We start from the raw sequence: 21,965 nt of genomic DNA on the forward strand, positions 1-21,965 counted from the left end.
GCCTCCTTCTAATAATGTAACTCATGATATGCAATGGCATCTTTTCTTTTTCTTTTTTTAAAAAATATATCTTTATTGATTCCAGAGAGAGATAGGGAGAGAGAGAGAGAGAGAGAGAGAGAGAGAAACATCAATGATGAGAGTCATTGGTCGGTTGCCTCTGCACCCCTACTGAGGATCAAGCCCACAATCCAGGCATGTTCCCTGACCGGGAATCGAACTGCAATCTCCTGGATCCTAGGTCGATGCTCAAGCGCTGAGCCAAGCCAGCAGGCACAATGGCATCTTTTCTATGCCTTCGCAATATGTCATATTTCGATGTTTGAATCAGCTTCTAGCATTTTATCTTTTGTTCTTTCAATGTCACAAAGTAGTTCAAGAGTTCTTTTAATGTGAAATATCTTGCAGAGCCACTTGCTCTAGGACAGCTTTATATTTTTCACCAAACCATTTTCCTCCTGTGCTCACTTCCACCAAGTTCCTCCAGCTGCATATCCAGTCTTCGGAATGGCGGTGGTCTCACCATTCTCACAGTGAGCCATTTCTTCTATAACTCCATCTACATTCCACTTTCATTTCACTTCCAGTGTTATTACTTTTGGGGTCTCTGCTGCACTTTCATCTTTATTGGCCAGTCCCTCTTTCAATTATCCACTTTTATAAAATGTAACATGAGCTTATCACTAGGAGACAAAGACGCAACATAACTGCATGCTTTGCTTTCTGTACAGGAACTGAACAACAGATGTGTGGGGACCAGTCATGGCTAAATATACTGTGTAAATTTTGAAATGTGTTATTAGAGGACAGTGTCACTTAACTAAATCACAGTAAGGGAAATGTACAAATATCAGAACCATGCAAAGCAAGGATTCCCTGTATATCCAATCACAGAATCTTGGCAATTTTAGAAAGCTCCTTCAGAGTAATCTAACCACAGAGTATATATGGACCCCTGATGTAGATGACTGGGGACCATCAAGTCATGCACACTACTTTACAGGGTAACTCTGATAATTAGAAAAATAAACCCCCAATCTAGCATAATGGTCAAGGGTACAGGTTCTAGAATATGACTGACTGACTGCCCATCCTGGCTTTTCCTCTGTCCAGCTAGCCAAATTTGTCCAACGGGTAAATTATGTAACCTCTCCATAACATAGTTTCCTCACCTATAAAATAAAAACGTTAAGACATGTAATCATGGAGTTGTTATGAGAGCTAAATGAGAGTTAAATCCATAGAAAGTACTTTTTATTTCTAGTACATAGTAAGTGTTCAGTAATGATAACCTCTGTAATTAACCATATCACTATCATGACTGATCCCCATCCTTATTGATCCCCCCATGTCTTGGTTCAAACCCTCTCCCTTGTCTGGATGCTGTACCAGCCTAACAGAGCTCTCTGACACAGTCCCTCACCCAGTTTTTCCATATGGTCACCAGAATTATGCCCCTAAAAATCAAATCTGACCCCTGACCCCTTGCCAAAATTCAGTCTAAAGCCATTAGGTAGGGCAGAGCAAAGTCAGAGTCTTTGTTTTGGAGTTGGAGGGAGTCATGGTGACCCAGAGCAGAGTGTCAAAGACCAAGTAGGGTGAGGAAAGAGTTCATGTGGTGAGGTGGCCTGGCCCAACTTATTTAACTTATAAAGAGTCAGAAGACAGCTACCATTTTAAAAGAGCAAATGAATTTCATAAACTAAGGAAACATAAATAATAGTCCAAAAAGGACAAATTAAGCTTAACTTTAAAAAGGAAACTGAACTTACAGTGCAAACAGACACAATAACAATACATAACACATAACCCTGATTCCTTGGAAATAGATTGGTGTTTCAACATCTGTTCATTTTTGTTATTTTCTCAGTGCCATTTTCACTGCATTCACTTTCAAAATACAATTTCATTTGGAACGGTGGTCTCTCTCGAACTTGTTAACAAAAAAGAACTCCTAGTGAAGCCTAAGCATCAGCTATATAAATATAAGGTATTTGGAAAAAATGCTGGTTCTTCAACAACATATCTCTGGCTTCCCCGTCTCTTAAAAACAGAGAAAAGAAAGTAGAGAAGCTAAAAGAGAGGGATGAAAAAGAAAAGAAAAAGACAAGAGCAGAGAAAATGGCTCATAACATTAACTCTACAACTAAAACAGAGCAGCTCCTGGAGCTGTAACCTGATCATGAAGCACTGACAGCAGCATCTGAAGCCCCAAGATAATGGACCAAGCCATCCCCTTCTTTGTATTACAATGTCATACATTTGCTTTGGATGCTGTGCCTCCTATCCACACGGGATTCAAGTATCATCATATATTTGGCAACATCTAGCCTTTAATAACCAAGTAAAAGCCTGAAAGGAATTACCAGACATGGCACTGTGCAAAAAACACACACTTTATGGTCAGATTTAGGTTTGAATGTATCTTTTTATTGGCTCTGCAAACTTGGGCCCTTATCTTTTCTGACCTCTATCATCCCCAACTTTATACAGGGTGTAGCAAAAGTAGGTTTACAGTAGTAAATACATGAAAAAAGAGTTTATTCTGTTTTTCTTTTTTCAATCATCACCCGAGGATATTTTTTCCATTGCTTTTTAGAGAGAGTGGAAAGGGGGGGGGGGAGAGAGAGAAACATCAATGTGTGAGAGACACATCAATTAGTTGCCTCCCACACGCACCCTGACCTAAGCCGGGGATTGAGCCTGCAACCAAGGTACGTGCCCTTGGACAGAACTGAACTAGGGACCCTTCAGTCCACGGGCCAACGCTCTAACCACTGAGTCAAACCAGCTAAGGCACAGAGTTTATTCTTGTATTATTATTTACTAATTATTGTATTCTTCTCCATATGAATAACTGTAAACCTACTTTGCCCCACCTTGTAGATAAGGAAAATGTCTACATAGAAAAGATTATTATGAGGACTGAATGAAATAGTATGTGAAACACCCAATACAAGCCTGCCTCAGATCAGACAAAAGTATGTCATAAAACCCCTGCATGAAAAAAAAAATTCAAATTCTAATATCTAGTTTTCTAGATATTAGACTCAATTAAACTCAATTCTAATATCTAGTTTCCTAGCAGTTTAGAAGAAAAAAGTTAGAAAAGAGAAATAAAGATTCCGCCCCCCGCCCCGCAGAATAAAGTACAGGGGCAGAAGTACTACAAAGCAAGCACTCTAAATCACAGCCACGTGAGAAGCTTAGGAGTAAAACCTACACACTTCAACAAATGTGAAGGATATGATTCTATATTATAGTCTATCATATTTTCTGTACAAAAATGATGACAAGTCATAGGGAAAAGTCATATCTGGGATATAATAATCACTCCTAAATATGAATTCCTTTTATGCAAACTTCAAGTATACACAGATTACAATTTATTTAGTAAAATAAATAAGCATAAGAAATTCTCAAGTCACTCCTACCAGGATACTTAAAAATAGGGAACTGGGCAATTAGGGGGGAAAAAGGGACATAAGATGGATAGCACAGAAGTCATATTTAAAACACAGCCTTAGAAGAGATATACATTTATGAAAAGATATTCATCCTTTGTCATGTTACCAAAAATAGTACAAATTAAACAATGACATACTATTTTTCACTTAACCAGGAAGGTTCAGTTTTCATTTAATACTTCTATACTGCTTCATTTTCTCAGTATTGTTTGTCAATTTATCATAAACTTTAAAAACACACTCTACGCATGTCGCATTCTAGAAAATTTTTTGAAAACTTCACATTTGTGAAGATTTTCAAAAGTGAGTCTGATTGGAAAATTCACTTCAATAAGTCACTTTATTTTCCCTACAATAAAATAAAGTTGCTATAATATCCACAAATTACATGTCTAACTTTTCTCAATAGTATTATAAATTTAAAAGGGATGATGACTATTACCTTTCTTTAATCCTCACATCGCCAAACAAAATTGATATACATGGAGTAAAGAATGGAGGGATGAGGCAAAGGAAGACAAACATCCTGGATTCACTTTTAGTCAGATTAAATAATAGCATCACTTCTGAAGCACATTTCAAAACACACACACACATTCTCAGCCAGGGAGCCACACCATAGCCTGCTGCCAATTTCATTTCTAGGGCTGCTGAGACTTTTAAAATGATTTCCATTAAAATAATTTCTTTGAAATAAACTATAAAATCAAACTCCCATGCACATTCTTTTATGTGACCATTGATTCTGGCAGGGTAGAGTGCTTAATGGAGGGAACACAGTCAATCTATAGCTATGCAGCCCTGCCAGTGTGGCTCAGTGGTTGAGCATCAACCTATAATCCAGGAGATCATGGTTCGATTTCTGGTCAGGGCACATGCCAGGGTTTTGGGATCCATCCCCAGCAGGGGGCGTGCAGGAGGCAGCCGATCAATGACTCTCTCATCACTGATGTTTCTATCTCTATCTCCCTCTCCCTTCCTCTCTCTCTAAAATCAAAAATATTTTATACATATATACATACATATATATATGTGTATATATATATACATATATATATATATATATATATGGAGTCTACCAATCTAGACATTCATCAATTATAAAATAACTAAGACTCACTTAGTTCAGCAAATTTCGACCAGTGTGCCACAAAAATTTTTAAACATGCAATACCTGACTATTTAGCTAGGGACACTGACCCCTTTTCTCTTAAGACCGTCAACTAAAAAACTGACAACAGTCAACACAATAAGAGCTGTCCGGTGTGAATGTATCAAAATTATACCAATTTTTTTTTCAGAGCAGCAAAAAAATATATTTTTTGGTGTGCTGGAGAATCTTAGTAATTAGTTAATGTGTACTATAAGATAAAAAAGGTTGAAAATCCCTGCTTTAGTTCAAACTACCACCACATTACCTTGTTCATTCAGCAAATCATGCTCTGGGCCACGATTCATTCACTGCTCTCAGCACAAATTATATTCAACTAGACATTCTTTAGGTCCTTAACATTGCCTCTTCTTTTCTTCTGTGTATCCTCAATGAATTAAAGATTTGATATAAATTATAAATCGAATATGTAAGATAATATCCTACTGCCAAGTGAGGGCTAAAATTTTGATCTTGCAACTGTTTAGCCTAATTCTCTTCTAGACTAGAGTTTCTCAACCTCTGTACTATTGACATTTTGAATCAGATTAATTCTTTGTAGTGGGTATTGTCCTGTGCACTGTAAGATGTTTAGGCAGCATCCCTGGCCTCCATACATTAGATGCCAATAGCACCTTCCCAGTCATGACAATGAAAAATGTCTCTAGATGTTGTCAGATGTCCCCTGTGGGACGAAACGACATCTCTGTCCCCATTCCCATTGAGAACCACTATTATAGACCATCAAAATCATTTGAGAAATTTTTATTTAAATTCAGATTCTGTCACTTCACACCATTATATAGAATGGATATAATCAAAAGACAAATAATAAGCATTGCCAAGAATATGGAGAAACTGGATCCCTCATACACTGCTAAAGGGACTGAAAAACAGTATGGCCACTTCGGGAAACAATATGGCATGTCCTCAAAAGGTTACACAGAGTTACCATATGACCAAGTGATTTTATAATTACAGTAGTTCCCCTTACCCACAGGGGATATGTTCCAAGGCCCCCAGTGGATGCCTGAAACTATGGATGCTACTGAACCCTATATATACTGTTTTTTCCTATACATGCATGCAATAAAGTTTAATTTATAAACTAAGCACAGCAAGAAATTAACAATAATAATAAAATGGAACACATAATATACTGCAATAAAAGTCATGTAAATGTGGTCTCTCAAAATATGTTGTACAGTATTCACCCTTCTTATGATGATGTGAGATGATACATGCCTACATGATGAGATAACATGAGGTGGAATTTTCCACTTAATATTTTCGAGCGGCAGTTGACTGCAGGTGTCTGAAACCTTGGAAAGCAAAACAGCAGCTAAGGGGGGACTACTGTATTGGTTTTGACTTGACTTACACTGCAGCTATTCACAGCATGTGAATAAAAAGATTACGCAAAGTGGGGGGGAAATGAAATTGAGTATTAACCCTTTGCAGTCGTTTGTCTACTCTCAACCACCAAAGCTTTTTTACTGTTCTGGTCGTATGTCTGCTCTCAGCCACCACAGCAAGGAACCGTACGAATCTTTACTCTATTCATTCATGTATCAGTTCATAATTTCTCTTGTTTATCCTTCATAATCTTGCATGTTATGTATCACTGCTCTTTCAATGGAAATTAATTCCGACCAGTACGACACCCATGTCCAAATTTAATACGACAGCAAAGGGTTAATTTTTAACTACACCTGTTATGTGAATCTGGGTCACTAACACCAAAATTCCCAATCTATGAAATCTAAACTTCCCAATAAATCTGAAGATCTGGAAGTATATTACACAGCAATCAGAAAAAGCTGTACTATGGAAAAAGATTTGTCATCGTAGCTTACGGTTTGCAAATTCCAGCAGAAAACTAATGCTAGGGTTCAGTGAAACAAACACTGCTAGCATCTCCTATTTCCTCCAAGGAAAAACAAGAAAGCCATCATTATCTCTGATTTTCTTCTGAAAAGTATAATGACCCTCCTATGGTATTATGGAAAATATGAACAAAAATTTTAATCAAACTAGCACTTGTAAAGACATGTGGATACTTTTATTTTTAAACTTTAAAATCTAAATACCTACCCAAACACCCAGAGTTTCTGAAACTAATTGCTAAATCTGGATTACTTCAAACTCTCTTTAATGACTTATTTACTTTAAAATGGTGAATTCTATTGTATGTGAATGATATCTTCATTTTTTTAAAATATGGAATAACATATGCCCAAAAGATATATATTGGTAAAAATAACAAAGAGTACTACTTAACCCAGACTAAGGTAGAAAATGGTCACACAGTCATGGCTGGTTTGGCTCAGTGGTTAGAGCGTCAGCCCGCGTACTGAAGGGTACCAGGTCCGATTCCAGCCAAGGGCACATACCTCAGTTGCAGGCTCGATCCCTGCCCCAGTTGGGGTACGTGCAGGCGGCAACCAATCAATGTGTCTCTCTCACATCGATGTTTCTCTCTCCCCCCCGCCCGTTCCACTCTCTCTGAAAAGCAATGGAAAAAATATCCTTGGGTGAGGATTTAAAAAAAAGAGTCTTATAACCTAACTTAACCAATAATCAATAACTACCATTAGAAAGAACTAGCTGTGGCCGGGCTGGGCATGGCTCAGCGGTTGAGCGTCGACCTAGGATCCAGGCGATCTAGGCGATGGGGGTTCGATTCCCAGTCAGGGCACATGCCCGGGTTGCAGGCTGCAGCCAATCAATGACTCTCTCATCACTGAGGTTTCTATCTCTCTCTCCCTCTCCTTTCCTCTCTCTGAAATCAATAAAGATATATTTAAAAAAAAAAAAACTTTTTAAAAAAAAGAAAGAACTAGCTGTGCCTTCAGAGTTGTAAGATGTAAAATATTTTAATTACAATTTTGCACACAAACTACAGCGGAAAATCAGAACCAAGATCTCCTGGAAATACTAAAGTCATACAAGTCAGAAGGAAGGAGAAAATAAGGCATGAAGTTTTGTCTCTCATTGCATACTCAGATTTGATTTTGGCATTCTCTAGGTATTTTCTTAGCCCATTCAGGTAAAAAAAAAAAAGAAAGAACATATTAAAATTAAAGATGTGGGAAGGATAACAAAGGCACGTGGTAATAGAATCGGGATTCCAAAAGTCCCCTTTGCAACAATAGACAGCAAGAAAATAGGAATGTAAAAAAGTCAACCACACAGGTTCAGAAAGCCAAACAAAAAATAAAAAAAGAAGGAAAGCCAACAAACCAAAGACAAAGACTTGGGTTAATAGCAGTTCTTAGAGAAAAAGACCTAGAGGTGAGCTTAGTCTAGGGCAAGTATAAACTAACATGGAAAAGTGGATATAGAAAAAAAAAAGACCCTAATTTATTCTAAAGCAGCACTCACAGAAACTAAGTGGAAAGTTCCCCAAGGGCAGGAATCTTTTTTGAATTCCTTCATCACTTCACTTCCAGGGCCTAATACAGTACCTGAATCAGACCGTATCTGACAAATTGTAGCATGTCTACAGGATGATGCCCAACACAGTAAAAGGTTTAGAAAGAACATTTCATAAAAGGTGGCTGCAAGAAAAGAACTGTTTAGTCTGGAAAAGAAAAAGCTTAAGTGGGACAGAGTAACTGTCATTGAATAGCTGTCAAGTGGAAACTGGAGCTACAGGGAAATATTATAGACAGCAAAATTAGACCCAGTGCATAAAAACTGCAGGGAGGCATGTTTGAGATCATTACCAAGGAAGTCTTTCTAAAATGACATCTGCACCCTGGCAGGTGGCTCAGTTGGTTGGGCGTCGGACTGTGCACTGAGATGTTTGCCACTGGATTCCAGTAGGGGCACATGCCTGGGTTGTGGGCTCCATCCTCAGTAGGGGGTGTGCAGGAGGCAGCCCATCAATGACTCTCTCATCACTGATGTTTCTATCTCTTTCTCTCCCTTCCTCTCTCTGAAATCAATAAAGACATAGTTTAAAAAAAAAAAAAAAAAAAGGATTAGAGAAGTGGGTTGACTTTCAAGTTTAAAATTTTAATGACATACAAAATAGTTCACCACAAGGTCTATGTTGAAAAATTAACCTTGAGAGCTCTAGGAAGGTATTATGATCCCTCATATACATGTTTCCTTTATCCCATTTCTTAACCCTGTCTTCAACACACTCACTCCTAGCAAGAAGTCCACAGTAACCTGCTTCTAAAGGTGCCATTTAAGAAGGACAAAGTGAAATCAGTGACATTTACTCAGTTTCCTTTTCAAACTGACAAAATCAGATGAAGCAACGAGATGACTTCCATTGGGTAAAAATGTTCCTTTCAGATTTTCTTGCTTCCTAAGGAAAAATGAAACCCATGCTTAACATTAATAAAGAGTAGGAGAGATGGAGATGGGGAAAGCGATGCCAAAAATGTGAAGTGTCAACAGCAAAAGTTTACAGAGCCAAAGGATGGATCACCAAATCCAGCAACAAGATCAGGAAAAAGAACAAGACACTAACTAAGGTCAGAAGAACCACCTCTCTGATTACAGCTAACCCACTTGTCTTGATATTGGTGGGAGGTTTAAAGTACACAAATCCCTTTACATACATGGAAACACTCACTCCCACCGCCATCCTATAACCAAAATAAAAACCTGCAAGCCAGTATCCTTCCCTGCTCTGAAGCCACTTTGAACAAGCTTGAGAGACCTGTCCTACTCTCCCCTGAAAGCCATATTGTATAATTAGTAAAAGTGTTCATACCCTCAAAAAAGAAATAAATAAAAATAAAGATAAGCCATCTAGACAAGAAACTCCAGGTGCTTCCTTCACTGTCAGCAAACAATGGAAAATTACTTTTTAATATGTAATGTAAATTTATTTGTAAGTTTGGAAATTTTTACACAGGTAAATATATGCTGGATGACAAATATATGAAGTGATGATGACTTAGAAACCACAACTGAGACAAGGGGGCAAAGCGTGTTAGAAGCTCCCAGCACTGTGAAACATTAGTATATGTTCATACAATGAAAAGAGATTCACTAGGCTTCTATAATCAACTGCCTTCTTATGAGTGATTAGGCTGCCCAGAAACAAAAGAGGAGTCCTGGCCAATGGATAATTAATTCCAGTTGCATACATGGCACTTAATACTTTCATGGTAAATAAAATTGGTATCTAGTTTATCAGTCTCCAGTGAGTTTACTTTGCATGAATCAAGCGCTTGAATCACTCCCATGTGAATCAAAAATTTAGAGCTTATGAACTACTGTGTAGGGGGTGAGAGCAACCTTGGTGTGGATGCCACTTCTGCCATTTAACTATACCTGTGACCTCTTATTCCTGTCAGTCTCAATTTCCTCCTCTGTAAATAAATACAGACAACCAGTGCCTGGGAGATGGCAAGTGCTCAAAAATAGATAGCTTTATTATCTTTAAGCTCAATTTGAAAGGAAGAACATTAACATTTCATTTGACAGGAAGGAGTACGGACTATCCAAGGACATCGATGGAAAAGAAACCCTCTAAGGAGAAATGCCCCTCTCCAGAGCTGAGAAGAGCAGTTAAAAAGTTGCAAGTCAAGTACCTGCTGTACTGTACAAATGGAGTCTCTTGCTTAGCAACTCTAATGTTGTCTACCAAACACCCGGCCTGTAACAGTGAGAGCATGACAACTGTTCACTCTAAATCCATGTGCTCAGCTTGGATTCGGGGCTGATTTATAAAAATAGCTGCTGCCGCGGCTGCTCTTTCAATCTCTTTCAGCTGATGGCTGGGCAGTGTTACCCTATAGGCCTAGAGCAGCTGTATTCCCTCGCCACACCCTTCTCTCTGCCTCCCCAGCCCAGCAGACGGCACCCCCTCCCAGCTCCGCAGCAGGCTATTCTCCCTCTTCCTGGGCTGAGTGAGCAAATTACAAGCACAAATATCCCCTGATGCAATGCCACAACCATCCCTGGGAAAGAGCAGAGGCAGTTGCCAAAAGCGCAGCAGCAGGGAAATGGGCGGGAGACACACACACACACACACACACACACACACACTCACACACACGCGGGCGGGCGCGCAGAGCTAGAAAGACTGCAGCGCTCTGCAGCCCGGGAAAGGGAATCGAGAGGCCCTGGGGAGCAACGCTGTAACTGGACCAGAGGAGGGAAAGGAGAAAAGGGGGTTTCCAGGAGCAAGCTGGGTAACACTAGTCCTCCCCGAGAAGCACGTTTCCCCCTGGCTCTGGGTCCTAAAACAGAAACCATAGCGTAACCGCTGCCTTCTCTCCCAAATGCACTTAATTTGCACGTTCCTGGACGGAAGCAAAACCCCCACACTCCACCCCACACTCCACCCTCCCTCCCCACGGCGTAACTTCACTAAAGCAGCGCTCAGCCGACAAACACAGCAGCTCAGGCATCACACCCGCCGGCGGAGAACCTGGTCCATGTGCTGCGAAACCACAGTCTCGGTGCCGAGTAGCGTTTCCAGCTGCCCTCCGGGTCCCTAGCTCCATCCTCCATCCCAGCCCGGCGGCGACGCTTCGCACTCCCTCAGCCAGACACGCGCTCAGTCCCCTAACAGAGTCGGGGCCGACGCGCGCAGGCACGGACGACTCGGCCGGGGCCCGGTCCTCCGGCCCACCGCTCCGCCCCTCCCGCAACCCCTCGCTAGACACCCTTTCCGAGGCTCGCCTCGGCCCCACCTCAAGCGACCCCCAAAATCCTCACAGAAAGAATGACCTCTGCGTTCCCCAACGTCCCGGGGCCCCACCCAGGGCCCCAGACAGCAGCCGACCCTCGCTCCCGGGGTTCAGCCCCATCCCGAGCCTGAGGCGTGCCTCTCGGCCCCTCCGCTCCAGACCCCCGAAAGCGGACCTCCCAGCCTGCCCCGCCGGCGGGCCCCCAGATCGCGCCCAGAAAACTCGGAAGATCACGTCCGCAGGCCCCCCGTCCGGCCGCCCCCGCGTCCCGAAGGTCGGCGGCCACCGCCCTTCCCCACCTCAGGCGGGCCCCGCGGGGTCCCGGGCGACCGCGGGGCGAGGTGCGGGCAGCCCCCAGGACAGCAGGGAGACCGCTCCTCCGATCGGGCCCCGCCTGCAGCTGCACTTACCCGCCGCCGCCGCGCCGGAGCTGAAGCCGGAGGGAGCCTGGAGAGGGCCGGGAGGAGCCGGGAGCAGCGGGGAGCCAGCGAGCGAACCCGAGGGGCGGGGCGCAGGGAGGCGGCCGCTTCCTCGTCGCCCTCTTGAGGGCGGGCGCGTAGGAGGAGCGCCGCCGCCGCCTATCCCGCGGGCGCCGCTGCTTCGGCCAATAAGCACGAAGGGAGGGCGGGCGCGCGGCCGCAGCAGACCAATAGGCGCCGGCCCCGCCGCCTCGACCTTGCGGGAGTCGCAGCGCGAGCGCAGGGCGGTTGGCGACGAGATGCGCCTGGGGGGCTGAGGCTCCTTCGCCAACCTCCGCCCGTTACCGCGGAGGCCGGCGGGCAGACCCACCGCCCGGCGGCTCTGTAACGTCGTCGCTTCCTTAGAACTTGGGTGCGTGCAGCGGGCGGGACGCGAGCGGCCGGCGCACGCGGCCAGGGCGGCGTCACCCCGGCGGCCCGGCCCGAGGGCTCTGTGATGTAACCTGGGAGGGGCGCGGGGCGGGGCCCTCGGCGCGGGCCAGCTGGTCGCGGGAAGGGACCCGGGGGGACGAGGGCGTGGCGGAGGGGGCTTTCCGAGCGGCTCTGCGCTCAGCCGCCAGTGACGTGGCTGGTCCGAGCTGATAGGCGCCGTGAGTGCCGAATGCAGAGCAGACTTGCGAGGCTCGGTAACAGCATATAAAGTATCACTCACAGCTTTGATATTGTCAGTCGGCTCATTGATGACAAAGTTGCTTACAGGTTTGGGATATATTTGGCTAAAATATATTTTAAATAATGTCATGTTCCCTTTTGCTTTTTAAAATGTGGCCGCTAGAAAACTTAAGATTCCTGTTTGGCCCGCATAATATTCCTGGCGGAGAGCCCTGGTCCAGGATGAAGGGGCAGCTCACCCACCCTCCACCCACCCGTGGAGCGCTCACTGTGCCCCAGGCCCTCCTCTAACACATCTAGAAGTCACAACGGTCCTGGATGGTTGGCATGAGTGTTCTCGTTCTCATTTTACAGATGGGGAAACAAACGGGAGTTTAGTGACTTGCCTAATGTCAGCGAGCCAATAATGGGCAGAGTGAGGCTTCAGCCCAGGCAGCCAGGGGCTGGGGCACCTCTGGAGCAGGCTGGTTAGCCCTGGGCTTGGTTGAAAGCCCTGGTTTGAGGTCCGGTTCTGCTTCTTTCTAGCTGCATAACCTCAGGGAAGTTAAGCTTCAATTGCCTTTTTTATAAAAATGAGATAATACAGTCATCAGCCTCTATCTTAGTCACTGTTAAGGTGACCTAGAGGCAGTACAGGGAGGCAGCTAACCTCGGACTCTGGGCCCCAGATTCCCTGTGTGCAGATCTGCGCACTGATACTTAAAAGTTATGTGCGCTTCTGGAAGATATTTAATCTCCCTGTACCTGTTTCCTCGACTGCAAAATAGATAACAATGGTAGCTACCTCATTAGGGTTTTTATGTGGATCAAATGTGTTAATATACGTAAAGTGCTTAGATTGGTACCTGGCACCTAGCAAGCACCAAGTACTATTAATATGGTTATAATGAAGTGTTAACAGCATATACAAATGTGAAGGGATGAAGAATAAAAGGATAGCCCGGCCGGGCGTGGCTCAGCAGTTGAGCCTCGACCTGGGATCCAGGCAATCAGGGTTCAATTCCCGGTCAGGGCACATGCCCGGTTGTGGGCTTGATCAATGACTCTCTCATCATTGATGTTTCTGTCTCTCTCTCTCCCTCTCCTTTCCTCTCTCTAAAATCAATAAAGATATAATAGATAGATAGATAGATAGATAGATAGATAGATAGATAGATAGATAGATAGATAGATAGATAGATAGATGATAGATGGAAAAGGTATAGAACTATGAACTTGGAGCCCTGGAAGGGACTTCAGGCCAGTTCCAGAGAACTGAAATGACTGATGTAGGTCACACACCAGTTAAGAAGCCGATTGAGTACCTGCACATCAGGAAGGCTTTCCATTGCATTAAAATCCTGATAATGGCTTCTAAGACCCTGTGCGATGATGCTGTTTCTCTCACCTCATCATCTGCTGTATTTCTCTATGCTCAGCACCATCTGCCTTCTTTGTTTCTTTTTTTATTGAACTTATTGGGATGACATTGGTTAATAAAATTATACAGGTTTCAGGAGTACAGTGTATAATACATCATCTGTATATTGTATTGTGTGTTCACCACCCCAACCTTTTGTGTGTGTGTGTGTGTGTGTGTGTGTTCATATATCTTTATTGATTTGAGAGAGAGATAGAAACATCAATGATGACAGTCATTGATTGGCTGCTTCCTGCACGCCCCCTGACCAGGAATCTAGCTGAGATCTCCTGGATCCTAGGCTGACTATCAACCGCTGAGCCACGCCCGGCTGGGCGGGTCATAGAATTTAAAAGACAGACCCCTTTTGGGGTCATTTGGCCCAAACATATTTCAGGTAAGGTATTTGAGTCATGTCAAAGACGCTTAAAAATTGGAAAAATCCAGACTTGGACTCACTTTCTGACCCTTAGGCGGTGCCTGTTGAGCCCACCCCTTCTTTCATCTTTAAAATGGTGAAGCACAGTGATGCGGCAAACATGGACTAACAACCCAGAAGCCCCCTGCTACCTCCTACTTTAGTGACTGGACACTTAAACCACCCACCTGCCCAGACTCCTTTGTAGCTGGGATGGCTGTGTGCCTCATGGGATGGACTTTCAGGTAAGACAAGCTCAGCCCGGCTGGCTTGGCTCGGCAGTTGAGCATCGACCTAGGATCCAGGAGATAGTGGTTTGATTCCTGGTCAGGGCACATGCCCGGGTTGCAGGCTCGATCCCTAGTAGGGGGCGTGCAGGAGGCAGCCGATCAGTGACTCTCTCATCATTGATGTTTCTCTCTCTCTCCCTCTCCCTTCCTCTCTCTGAAATCAATAAAGACATATTTTTTTAAAAAAAGACAAACTGAGCTGCATTTCTTCCACCTGCCTGGAATATGGACACTGCCTACAGGTGCGTGAAGCAACCATCTTAAGGCAGTAAGGACAAAAGCCATTGAGCTGAGGGTGGGGAAGACGGGGAGACTAGGTCCTTAACATCCTTGCAGCTACCCTAATCTTTCACTGCCCACGTCTGGACTTCCTGAAAAGTGAGAAAAGTAACCCCTCTCTCTTAAAGCCATCAATAGTCAAGAAGTCTCCACTGGTCTAAATCACCGTTAGTCTGTTATTTGCAGTGAAGTGCAACCCCACCTGGCACATGGAGTAAAAGCCCTGACTACACGTTGAGAAACGCCATTACAGTCCCAGCTTTGCCAGGAACAAACGGTGTGGCCTTGGGCAAGCCAGTTCCCACCTCTGGGCCTCAGGTTCCTCATCTCTGTCAGGGGAAGTGGAACAAGATGGTCTCCTCACCTCTCGATTTCTGTGACCTCACTGTGCATGCTCTGCAGTAGGCAGAGTGGGACTTCCTTTCCCTCAATAAGACTACTGCTTTCAAAGTTTACTAAGTGTTTCCTTGTTCCTGTGACCTCAGGGCTAATTATAAGGGCATATCCATCCCTTTTGCGTGAATGTGATGAAGCACACCTTTGTGGCCTTCCCAGCCAGGTCCTTACTCTGTCCCCCTTTGGAGAGTTTCATTTACATACCCCTGGAGGGAGCACAAAGGGGGTTCTACTCTAAAACTAATGCAGCACTGTGCCTTCACCTCTGCCCTACACCTGCTGTGTAATTTCTCCTCTTGGGGCTTCAAATCCATCGTTGTGAAATGAGAAGGTTGCAGACCCTCAAAGGGCCGTCAAGCCCAGAAATTCTAAGACTCAATTACAGCGTCTGAATTTCATCTCACATTGGGATAGTGCTTCACAGTTGCTAAGTGCTTTGCTCTCTGGTATCGCAGGTTAGGCTTTCCATGTCTCTGAGGTAGGCAGGGCTAGTGTTACCATCCCTATTTTGAAGATGATGAAACAAGATTCAGGGACATGGAGTGATATGCCTAAGATCACACAATTAGTAAGTGGCAGATCTGGAACTAGAAACCACATCCTTTGGTTCCTTGCCCAGTGCTCTTTCCATGACATCTTGTTTTTTTTAAATCTTTTTCTTTTCTCTCCTGGATCCACTTCCTGGCTACAGGTCATAACTGCTCTCAGCTGTGATCTCAAAAGACTGCTCACAGTAATGCCCTCAGTTCCAGGCACTTAGCGGGCTCAGCAGACACCTGGCTTCCCCCCAATTCCTCTTCTATCCTCTCTTCTGAACCCTCAGTCCCAATATAACCCCCTAGTTTCATTCCAGCCCTGACTCCACTCATCACATCCAGTCTAGAGCTCTGCTGGCTGTATCAAGATCGTGAACCAGAATTTAGCCCTTTGTAAGCCAATGTACTTGAGACAACCCTCATCTTGTTTCTGTTATTGCTTCTTCCAACCTCTTGTTCAGCATCTGAAGTCCCTAAAGAGATGAGACATGGTCAGAGAAGATGTGAACTGGAGGGCCCTTTGAGATCTCCCAGTCCAAAGGCCAAGCAGGAATTGTAAATATGGAAACTGATTAGTCATAATATAAAAGAGCAGGGTGCAGCCCTGGCCGGTGTGGTTCAGTGGGTTGGGCATCATCCCATGTACCAAAAAGTTGCCCGTTAAATTCCCGATGAGAGCACATGCCCGGGTTTCAGGCTCGATCCCCGGTAGGGGGCATGCAGGAGGCAGCTGATCAATGTTTCTCTCTTCTCCCTTCCTCTCTCTCTAAAAATCAATAAGCTAGTCTTTTTAAAAATTTTTTAAATTAAAGAAAAAGAGCGGGGTGGGGACTGTGAGGAGCAGGAAGAGCAGGAGGGCATACACCCAGCTCTAGCCGGTTGCTACCAGTTGCTGGAAATGTGGGCCCACTGTGGTCAGAGAAGATAGAGCTACATTTTTATGTGCAGTATCCTGGTTGTTGAGTGTTGACAACTAATTAAACATTTCTTAAAATACTGTGTTGGCTGCACACATCTGTGGGCTGGTGATTCTTGGGATGCTTTGATCCAATCCTTCTCCCCACAGATGAGGGGGCCAACACCCTGTAGCAGATTAGCAGAGGGGAGGGCAGCAAGACCCAAGCCTCAGGCCTTCTAGTCAGAGCTTCCCTTGGGTCACTCCGAAGCTGGAACTTTGGCCTATTCAACAGCCTCTAGTGAGAGCCTGCTCTAGGAAAGATGATCTGGGAAAAGAGAAAGAGATTCTTTGTTGTTGTTTTTTTTACATATATCTTTATTGATTTCAGAGAGGAGGGAGAGGGAGAGAGAGAGACAGAAACATCCATGATGAGAGTCATGGATCGGCTGCCTCCTGCACACCCCCAACTGGGGTTCAAGCCCATAACCCAGGCATGTGCCCTGACTGGGAATCGAACCACGATCTCCGGGATCCTAGGCTGACGCTCAATCGCTGATCCACGCCCTGCGGGCAAGAGATTCTTTTAAAAGATGCCTACCTTAGCCCCTGTGTTTCTTCACTTAGCTTGAATCAAGCATTTGGCAGCTTGGGACAACCTAACATATTTAGGAAAGCGCTGCCTTCCTGTGTCCATGGAATTCCTGTGGGCATGGCCCACACCGACTGAATTAGGACTCAGGGGACTTTGCAGGGAAGCATTTTCTAAACTTTTTATTTGGAAATAATTTCAAACTGATTGAAAAGTTGCAAGGATAAAAATAGTACATAAAACTCTCATATACCCTATATCAAGATTTACGTCTTTTAAACATTTTGCCCATTTGCTTGATTATCTGCTACACACACACACCACACACAAATATTTTTGGAGCCATTTGAATGTAGGTCCCATACATTATGGCTTTTTACCCCTAAACACTTCAGCGGACATTCCCAATATTAAGGATATTTCTTATAACCAATACAAATATCAACTTCAGTAAGTTTAACATTGACTCAGGGGTTCTATCTAATCTACCACCCGTATTCCAGTTTTGTCAATTGATCCAATAATGTTCCTCAGAGCATTTTTTTCTACTTCAGAACAGGACCCCAGTCCAGTATAAAGTATCACTTTCAGTTGTCATGTCTCTTTAATTTCCATTCATGTGGAGCGTTTTCACAGCCTTTGTGTATGTGTGTGTGTTTTTATGACATTAATATTTTTGAAGAATAAAGCTCCTCCTTTTTTTTAACCCTCACCCAAGGTTGTGGGTTCGATGCCCAATCAGGGCATGTACAGATATGTTTTTTATTGATCTGGGGGGGGGGGGGGGAGAGGAACATTGATGTAGGAATCGAATCCACAACCTTTTGGTGTATGGGACGACTCTCTAGCCAGCTGAGCTACCCTGTCAGGACAGAGCACCCCCTTTTTTAATTAAAATCTGTCCCATTTGGGTGTCCAATGGTTTCTCATGGTTAGACTCAGGTTATGTATCCCAGTCTGGAATACTGCACAAGTGATAGCGTGTCCTTCTCAGTACATCATATCAGGACGCATGTGGTGTCCATCTGGCCCTCACTGATGATGTTCATTTTCATTAACATCTGATTTCTGATTTCTCTAGGGTACTGTTACTATTTTTTCCCTTGCAACTAATAAGCAATCTGTGGAGAGAAACTTTAGACACACTCTTCACCCAAATTATTCCCTAAATATAGCATCCATTGACATTTCTTGCCTAAACCAATCTTTTCTGTGATGGTTGCACAGTGATGATTCTCCATTCCACCTCTCCCTGCACATTTGCCTGTTCACACTAAGCATTTTGACGTAAACCATACCTCCCCCACCCTTCTCAAGGGGTGCAGTTTTGATCTCTGTCAAGGTAACGGAGGTCAGGAGTTCACTAGCAAACCATCATTCATGTCGAATAGCAATAGAGGGGAAGGAGACAGCCCACCCTGACTAGTTGTTGAGAGCAGACAAAGAGTAAACTGGGACAGTCACTCCAAGGGTTCCAGCTAAAGAAGCTGAGACTTTCAGAGAAGCAGAGTGGCATGGAGGAATGTGGGGGGCTCCACACAATGTCAGTTTCAAATACTGACTCTCCCCTCGCCTGCTTAGCCACCTCCAACCGCTCACCTAGCTCCTTGGCCTGTTTCCTAACTTGTACTTGGGAGAATTCTTACGTTAAAGGCTCATTGCTTCCCAATTCTCCTATCTTGCTGGGCCCATGGTGTGCTAACTGAGAGGTACATATTACATAGAATACGGGGACATTATGTTGTGTTTGAATTGGTTCATTTCAACAAATGTCTACTGAACACCTACCATGTACCAAGGCACTGTGCTTGGAGCCAGAGACAAAATGAATTAGCCTTCACAAAGCTCACAACCCAGAGGAAGAAAAAGACAGTTAATTCCACTCCGAAGAATTTACTCAAGGAAATTAAAACATGCATCCACCCAAAGATTTGCTCAATAATGTTCATGACAGCCCGGCCAGCATGACTCAGCAGCTGAGCATCGATCTATGATCCAGGAGGTTGAGGTTTGATTCCCAGTCAGGGCATATGCCGGGGTTGTGGGCTCAATCCCCAGTTGGGGGCATGCAGGAGGCAGCCGATCAATGACTCCCTCTCATCATTGATGTTTCCATCTCTCTCTCCCTCTCCCTTCCTCTCTCTGAAATCAATAAAGATATATTAAAAAAAAAAAAAAAAAGATGGATAGATACGTGATAAAACAAGTATCCTAAAGTGTTAATGGTAGATGCTAGAGAAGTAGCTGTTAACTGTAAAATTCTTCCAACTTTGCTGTACATTTAAAATGTTTCATAATAAAACTTTGGGGGAAAGACAATGCTTTATAGTTCCAGTTGGACTTTGATAAATGGTGTGGTAGAGAACCAGCTCCCACGGAAGAGAAAGTGATTATTTCTGCTGCGGACGGATGGAGGCAGGGGTCAAGGAGAGTCTCAGAGAGGAGGTGTTCTAGGAAATGGGCCTGAAGGATAAGATTTTAAAGGCAGAGGAGGGAGAGGGGGGAAGGGCATCCCAGTAGGAAAAATAGGGCAGCTTGAAAATTCAAGGCCCTTTTGGGAAGCTGCAAGTGAGCAGAGAATGGCAGGAGAGGAGGCTAAGGAGCTGAACTGTGCCTGGGACGGGACAGCCTTGACAGACAGACAGACAAGGGCATCTGGTGTGGGCCCAGTCAACAGTGGGGGGCCACTGAGCAGGGTGCACGTGCGTGTGACCTGACCGCCAGGGGAGAGGAAAGCGGGGCGGGGGCGGGGGCCAGCCGGGGGAGCACTGCAAGGCTTGTGATCAGGTCTTCTGTTGCTTTTATTAGCAAGCTGAAAACGAGGGCGATTTTTGTGACAGAAAGTGGGCAAAACACGACCTTCCTGAAGGTGAGAAGTCTTTGTTTTTTTTAAGTTATTGATTTGAGAGAAAGAGAAAGAGAGACATCGATTTGTTGTTCCACTGATTTATGCACTCACGGTTGCTGCTTACACGCGCCCTGACCGGGGGTCGAACCCAGTGCTCTAACCAACTGAGCTACGCAGCAGGGCAAGAAGTCTTTAAATGGGAGTCAGGAAGATAATTCCGTTTGTCCTAATTCCCAGCTCTCTGGAAGCTTTGATCTCCCTGAAAACTTCCTGCTCCCTTCGAAGCTCTAGGCTGCCATTGGCCCCCGTCGGGCCTCAGCCACAGCCCTGAAGATGGACCGCGCCCTCGGGGCCCTCCAGGAGAAGCTCCCTGGGAGTCAGAGCCCCGGTTTGCGGTGCCGCTCTCGCCACCTTCCCTCCCCGCCCCAGACTCCTCCGTTAGTTGGTTGTGTTGGCCTACTTGTCCTCCATGCTGCGCCATTTGCTCTTCTTACAACCAGCCTCCCGGGCTCTCTCTCGACATTCACTTTCCCCTGGGCTTGCGGGTGTCTTTCTGATCACAGCCCTACTGTCTGACCTGTCTTACCCCTTTCCTCCCCACCAAGGGGGTCACTGCAGTGTCCAGCTCCAGCTCCTGGCTGATCTGGGCAGGGGCCAAAGCATGGGCTGGGGCCTGCCACACACCAGGCCTTTGGCCTCCATGCCTTCCCTCCACTTCCCAAAGTTCACAGGTGATGTGCAGTGACTTTCTGAGAAGGATACGGAATAGGCACAGGCCTCCTTGGTCCAGCATCCGCGACACCTGCTGCCAATTCTCACACCAGCCCTCCGAGGAGAACAGGACCGAGATGCCCCGCTTTCCCAGCCCTCGCTGAGGTTCAGGGAGAGCTCAAAGTTGCACACACACCGTCTCTTTTCATTCGCACAATGAGGTTGGTATCTGCTCCTCCTTTGGCAAAGGCTCAGAGAGGCTATACAACTTGCCCAAGGTCACACAGACAGATCCAAGAAAGTCACAACCAACATATCAAAAGGAGCAGTGATGCAGCGTTCTATACACCCAGCACCGACTTTTAGATACGTATATAATAATCCCCACAGGCAGACTCCACGCGGGCCCTGAGGAGCCTGCCCGAGGGCCCTGGCGCACACTTGGGAAGATGAGAGCAAGCGGGGAAGGGGGGCGCATTGCTCATCGGACTGTGACAGCAACAGGAAAAGGCCCAGAGGTGACATTTGCTGTTTCCTGGGGGACAGTAGGAGTTCCCCAGACTCAGCCATTCAATGAGCAAATACTGAAACTTGACCTGAGGATCAACTGTTGGGGGGAGAGCCTCCCAGGCTCTCTCAGAGATGGAACAGAGAGGGAGAGAAGACTTATCAATGGTGAAGGTCCTTTGATGGGGAGAAATGGACCAAAGAAGTTTGAACACAATCTCCAGGGCTCTTAAACCTCCCTGAGGAGCTCACGGTTTTCTGGTGGGAAAATCCGTAGCCATCTGAAGAGCTATGTGCCACCAGAGAGTAGCATCAAAAGGTCTCAGTAGGTGTGGGGTGGAGACAGTGTCCACTATGTTGGGTGGTGGTCCCTCCAGGCCTCGGCTCCCAGGCCTGGCTTCCGATGCTCCCAGAGCAGGCAGCCGATGCTTGTTTAGCTCTCCGTGGATATACCCAGCTCCACACTTGTGGGCTCAATATGCGCTTTGGAAGAATGCAGCTCAGATGCCAAATCCCCCAGGCCTTCCCTGACTCCTGGGGGAAGGGCACCATGTCCTCGGGCTATGTGCTCGCCAGATGGTGAGAGCCTCCTGCCCTGGTCTGAGCCACTTCTGAGTCCTCTGCCGCTGCAGCGTGTGGCACTGTCTTCACTTGGTTGTTTTTTTATATGCCTCGCCTGCTGCCAGGGCTCACAGCGGCTCACGGTCCCCTGGATGGACAACGT

The 21,965-nt window shown here is 45.3% G+C and overlaps 1 protein-coding gene across 27 annotated transcripts in view; it reads right to left on the reverse strand.

Annotated features, from left to right (window-relative positions):
* Nucleotides 1-12,198, reverse strand: part of MAP4 (microtubule associated protein 4) — a 115,843-nt gene extending 103,645 nt beyond the window's left edge. For 19 of the 27 annotated variants that reach the window (XM_081159791.1, XM_081159789.1, XM_081159786.1 and 16 more), the window contains exon 1: nucleotides 11,690-12,198. The gene's annotated coding sequence lies outside the window, so the exon portion shown is untranslated. Of the gene's footprint in view, nucleotides 1-11,578 lie in introns of all 27 variants that reach the window. The other 8 variants (XM_081159799.1, XM_081159798.1, XM_081159796.1 and 5 more) reach the window with 2 other exon arrangements.
* Nucleotides 12,199-21,965: the final 9,767 nt, after the last annotated feature.

The sequence above is a fragment of the Miniopterus schreibersii genome, assembly GCF_964146895.1.
Source record: "Miniopterus schreibersii genome assembly, chromosome: 15".
NCBI lineage: Eukaryota > Metazoa > Chordata > Mammalia > Chiroptera > Miniopteridae > Miniopterus > Miniopterus schreibersii.